The 6,033-nt window shown below is 43.5% G+C and overlaps 1 long non-coding RNA gene and 1 other non-coding gene across 3 annotated transcripts in view; one reads left to right on the top strand and one right to left on the bottom strand.

The window, feature by feature from the left end:
• Window positions 1-107, top strand: LOC139031339 (U6 spliceosomal RNA). The gene has a single exon (XR_011483813.1). It is a non-coding gene; the product is annotated as a U6 spliceosomal RNA (small nuclear RNA).
• Window positions 108-2,426: 2,319 nt separating this feature from the next.
• LOC139031301 (uncharacterized) overlaps window positions 2,427-6,033 on the bottom strand; it is a 55,701-nt gene continuing 52,094 nt past the window's right edge. For both annotated transcript variants that reach the window (XR_011483786.1, XR_011483787.1), the window contains exon 6: window positions 2,427-2,625. This is a non-coding gene — a long non-coding RNA (uncharacterized lncRNA). The remainder of the gene's footprint in view (window positions 2,626-6,033) is intronic.

Genomic DNA, 6,033 nt, shown 5'->3' with positions numbered 1-6,033 from the left:
GTGCTCACTTCGGCAGCACATATACTAAAATTGGAATGATACAGAGAAGATTAGCATGGCCCTTGCGCAAGGATGACATACAAATTCGTGAAGTGTTCCATATTTTTTTGAAAGAGACACGTGCACCCCAATGTTCATCGCAGCACTGTTTATAATTGCCAGGACATGGAAGCAACCTAGAAGCCCATCAGCAGACAAATGGATAAGGAAGCTATGGTACATATATTCAATGGAATATTACTCAGCCATTAAAAAGAATTCATTTGAATCAGTTCTAATGAGATGGATGAAACTGGAGCCCATTATACAGAGTGAAGTAAGCCAGAAAGATAAAGACCAATACAGTATACTAACACATATATATGGAATTTAAAAAGATGGTAACGATAACCCTATATGCAAAACACAAAGAGAGACACAGATGTACAGAACAGACTTTTAGACTCTGTGGGAGAAGGCGAGGGTGGGATGTTCTGAGAGAATAGCATTGAAACAAGTATACTATTAAGGGTGAAACAGATCGCCAGCCCAGGTTGGATGCATGAGATAAGTGCTCAGGGCTGGTGCACTGGGATGACCCAGAGGGATCAGGTGGAGAGGGAGGTGGGAGGGGAGATCAGGATGGGGAATACATGGAAATCCATGTCTGACTCATGTCAATGTATGGCAAAAACCACTATAATATTGTAAAGTAATTAGCCTCCAACTAATAAAAGTAACTGAAAAAAAAAAATAGTGGAGTGGGTTGCTGTTTCCTTCTCCAGGGGATCTTCCTGATCCAGGGATTAAACCCGCATCTCCTGGGTCTCCTGCATTGCAGGCGGGTTCTTTACCCACTGAGCCATCAGAGAAGCCCTAGAGCCTCCAATTCCCCCCAGATGGCATAGATTTCATGTCTGCCATTTACTGTTGGTTTCTCACAGACAAACAAATTGTTCAAAGGCCCAAAATGCTTCAGACAGTTAAGTTATCATGTCAGTGATCCAGAATTTTAGTGTTTTGTAACAGCTTCATCAAGTGGACCCAATTTTTCAAGGCTTCAACCAACTGCCTTCTCTTATCTACCATTTTCATGAACTTTTCCCTCTTAGCACCTCCCCTCCCCCCCCAAAAAAAAACCAAACACTGATCTCATATCTTGAAAAGATACTTTCTTGAATCTTTCTAGCTGGGAAAGTTGCCTCTTTTCTCTAGGCCAGCAGTTTTCAACCCAAGCTGCATGTAAGAATAACCTGAGCAGTTATTTGCTTTCATATGTCATAACTGGCCGCATCCCAGTCTCTTAAATAAGTGATTCCTGTGGTGAGACTTAAAAATGGAGAGTGTTAGAGCTCTCCAGGTGAGTCTGAAGTCCACTCAGGTTGAAAACCTTGAATCCATGTTTTCCCCCACGATTTCTTTCCTCATGTGCCTAGATTCCCCTTCCGTCTGCCAACTACGTCATCCTCATCCTCCACTTCCCCCATTCTCCGTACTCAAAGTAGAGAGTACGCTGCTTCTATGTGGGTGACAGAGGAGGGAGACACAGATCAGGTTGATGCTTTGACTTCCTTGTTCTCCAAAGGTGATGTCAGCAACCAGCAGCCTTGAAATTACTACCTGGAAACTCACTTAGATGACATAATCCTGCTAACTCAGAACCTGGATTTACACAAAATCTGCAAGTGGTATGAATACACATTGAAATTTGAGAAGCAGTGCTCTAATTAACACATGGCCCCACATCTTCATCACAGGACCACCCTGAAGCACCAGGACTGGAATTCTATGCTCCAAACCCTCAGGCCCTCAAGGTACTGATTCTGCATGAAGCCCTGTCCTACATATGCTGCCATAGACACCGATTCATTTCATTCTTATGACAGCTCTGTGAGGTTGGTTTATTATTATTATCCCTAAATGAAAGAAAACAAGGCTCAGAGAAGTGACATGGTTTGTCTAAGGTAATAAGTGACAGGGGCTTCCCTGGAGACTCCATGGTAAAGAATCCTCCTGCCAATGCAGGAGATGTGGGTTCGACACCTGGGTGAGGAAGATCCCCTGGAGAAGGACAATGACAACCCACTCCAGAATTCTTGCCTGGAACATCCCATGGACAGAGAAGCCTGGAGGGGTACAGTCCATGGAGCCACAAAGAGTCAGACACGACTTACTGACTAAACAACAAGTGACAGAGTTGAGATTCTGGTAGAGGTCTGTTTGATTCCAAAGTTGGTTCTCTTTACAACAAAGCAGAAAGTCAGGAGCTTCTCCCAGAATCAGCCAGGCACACAGAGCAGGTGAGATGGTTCATGCCATCCTAGCCCATCTTGCTTTGCATGGAAACTTGCTAGATCCCCTCTCTGATGACACCAGAGAAGGTGAGATGAGCTGTCCTGCTCCAGTGATGCATCACTGTCTCACCTTGGAAACGACCAAAAGGAGAGTTAAAATGGTGTTCACAGCACCGCTGAGAACCCTCCAGAGAGCATGGTCTATTTGGCTCCTTCCTGGCAGAATTCTCCTGGATATGGAGTTCATTTCCTCTTCAGCAGAGAATCAGGTCTCTTGAGTATTAAAGCTTATACTTGTCTTTCGTGTTCTCTCCTCCAAGCCAAAAAATCATCAAACCAGATGGCCCTTTCTCTGTCGTGAGCAGGAGAAGCACAGTTTAAAGCAGTTGTAAAAAAAAAAAAAAAAAAAACAACTAGAACTGAGTTTTGAACAGTGAACCTTCCCACCTAGCATATAACCAGGTCCGTATACGGCCAAGGTGCTAAGTGAAATCACTTGCTCTCTGGCCCACAAAGCCACTTCTTTCATCTTTTAAACAGGATAATCAATGCCTTGAAAACAAGATCTCAGCAGAGGCCCCTGGCATTCCTTGAGCTTCTAAAATGGAGGAGAAGTAGACTGAATTGTCCTTTCTTCAGAAAGGTGGTTGCCAAGACACATGTCTGTGTCAGTCATGGCAGCCCAGCTGGTCAAACAATAACCCTCACAGGCCAATGCAAAGAGCTGTTATCTCCTGCTCACATCACAATCCAAGGCAAGGGGTGGCGGTGTAGGGATGGGTGGGGGAGGGAACCATGTTGGTTCCACCCAGACATCCAGGCCTATGATTCTTCTAACATCTGCATCTGCCATCCTGCAGAGGTGCACAGTCCAATAACAAGTCACAAGTCATACGCGCCATTTAAACGAAAAGTAAAAATTCACTTCCTCAGTCGTACTAGCCACAGTCCAATTCTCAAGAGCCTCATAAGACTAGAAGCTACTGTATTGGACAGTGCAGAACGGAAGCTTTCAATCATTCCAGAAAGTTTTATTGGACAACCTGCTCTGAACCTTAGGGCCCTTCACTGGACTGTCTGCATCTGACCTGCAGGCAAGGAACAGGTGACATTGAGAAAGGTCAGTGAGGAAGACTCAGATCAGATGTGGGAACTGTGGACACATTTCCTCCCAGTTCCACCTGTAAGAACATAAGACAGGGTCCACCTACAGCAGGGGAGCTGGGAAGTGACAAGCAGCTCTGTGCCCAGGCAGAATCACAGTCACAGACCGGGGTGAGGCTGGGCATCCTGGTCCTGGGAGCCTTCTCGGACGTGCACCACTCCATTCCTTGTGTTTCTGGTCGAACTAGCCAAACTACAAAGGAACACTGCCTTAGTCCCAATTGGTGTGGGTGTCAATTCTTGGTGAAAGACACAGAAATTAAGGTGTCAGTGAGGGTTGACTCTCAGGCACAGGAAATCTTTGACAAGAGTCAGCCACTTCACCTGATAGGGACAGCCTCATAACACTCATCCTTTCAATGGCAGATCATGTGGAAAAGACACTGCTGTTTTGTTTTGTTTTTTAACTCTAGATTGGGGTTGGCAAACGTATTCCGTAAACAGCCAGACAGAAAATATTTTCAGCTTTCCAGGGCACTCAGTCTTCATCACAACTCAACTCTGTAATTGTAGTGCAAAAGCAGTCAGAGATGAAGAAATGAAGACTGACTTTCTGTAAAAGTTTTATTTAACAAAACAGGTGGTGGGTGAAATTTGGCCTGCAAGCTTAGTTTGCTGATCTCTGGCCTAAGTCTTTCACCAGGTCCTCTTCACTTTAAGCAAAACAGCCCTTTCTTCTGCCCATTCCCTCCAAAAAGGCTGGTAAAAAGAAAAATGGAAATAGGGATCCATGCATAGAACCAGCACTCTGCTGTGCTAAGCACTTTACTTGAGTTAACTGAAGTTCCCTTAATTCTCACAACTCTTTAAGTTAGATTTTGTGATGGCCCCATTTTACTGATGAGGAAGCTGAGGCTCAAATATCAAAAGCAGCAGAGCTTTCACAATTCACAGGCCCAGGCCCCTTCTTTTTCTTTAGTGGTATGGGGCCCTCTGACATACAGCAGATTGACTTACACAACTGTTAAGACTGATTTATGCCCACAACTTAGGGGGATAGTATTAACTATTCACTTAGCAGTCCTGTGTTATAGGAGTGTGTAGATGCTGTCAAGCCCTGGAGTAGGGCACAGAAACCCACTCCAGTATTCTTCCTTGGAGAATCCCAAGGACAGAGGAGCCTGGTGGGCTACAGTCTATAGGATCACACAGTCAGACAAGACTGAAGCAACTAAGCATGCAGCATGCATGAGACCCTCACCCTTAATGAAGTTTCTCTAGGGGATTCAGAGGTCTGGGAACCAATGATGTCAGGGGTTGATCAAAATGACCACTACTGTCTCTTCCAAGTTTAATACAGTGGCACCCTCCACAGACCCCTCCTTCATAAAAGGAGACATTGCAAGGATATGTAGCCAATGAAAGCATGTTCTATTAAAAAGGAAGTGTGTCCAAAGGATCTTACAAATAAATACAGAGAACTAGAAGGCATAGAGTCACTGTGAAGTTATATCTTGCTTCTTTTTTGGGTCTGCTTGGATGTTACTTTAGTTCACTTATGTATTTTCCTACCCTTTATTCAGGTCTGTGGGGTGCTGCCCTTTCTCTGAATTCACTCAAAAAGCCCCTTCCATGAGAAAAGAAAGTCAGATGGACAGAAAAGAGAAAAGAGTTTCTCAAGCCTGGCACAAAAATTCTTCTAGAGTCCAGGTGATCATGGCTGAGAGTTGCAACTGGAAAACGGCAAGTATATGAAATTTTTATAAATGCAATCCCATGTCACAAGCTGTAAGAGAGCTCCTTATGGTAACGGCTGAGCTAGAAGAATATAAACTAAGTGCATACAGCCAGGTTTGGAATTTTAAGGGTTTTCTCCTGATCACAAAAATTATGTTTTTTGCAGAAAACATAAGACATGAAGAAAACAGAAGAAAAAAATCTTAAATATGCACAATTCCATGACTGAGAGATATCTCAAACATCTTAGAGCATGTGTTTCCAAATGAACAAAGATGCATATATATATGTGAATATCTATGTACATGTAATAAATTGGTTTAAAAAAACTGGATCAAACTGTACATATTTCTTCGTAACATGCTTTTTTCCCCCTTAACCTATCCTAGGCTTTTTCTCACACTGCAAATATTTTTCCACAGCCAACCTTCCAAATGCTGCAGAGAATCCTATTAAATCCTGCTGTTGGACACAGGTTGTCTTCCATTTTGATATGGTAAATGGTGCTATGTGTCCACATTAATGTTGTTTTAAATCAATACACACATATATAAGAAGTGATGCCAAGTAAGAGTGACACTGCTAAATGCCTCATGTTGTATTTATCCTAAAACACTGAAACAATGCTTTGGGGACAGGTTGACAGGGTCACGTGTGTGAACACCCCCTTCTCCTAGGGAAGTGAGATGCTTGGACAGTCACCCTATGGTTATGAGACCAGCAGATCCCCTTGGGTTCACCAATATCCTGCTTGACACTCTGCCTCCCGGATTTAGAAAACCTCTCTCAGTTTCTCCAATAATATTAATAATAATACTAAAGGGACAGAAGAGGGGAAAAAGTGGATGGCTTCTGTTTGAAGCTGAATTGTGTTTCCTGAAAATCCACAGGTTGAAACTCTAAGCCTCTGGACCTCAGA

The sequence above is a fragment of the Odocoileus virginianus genome, chromosome 26, assembly GCF_023699985.2.
Source record: "Odocoileus virginianus isolate 20LAN1187 ecotype Illinois chromosome 26, Ovbor_1.2, whole genome shotgun sequence".
Taxonomy (NCBI): Eukaryota; Metazoa; Chordata; class Mammalia; order Artiodactyla; family Cervidae; genus Odocoileus; species Odocoileus virginianus.
The sequence above is the reverse complement of the archived record's forward strand: the minus strand, read 5'-3'. Positions and strand labels throughout refer to the sequence as shown.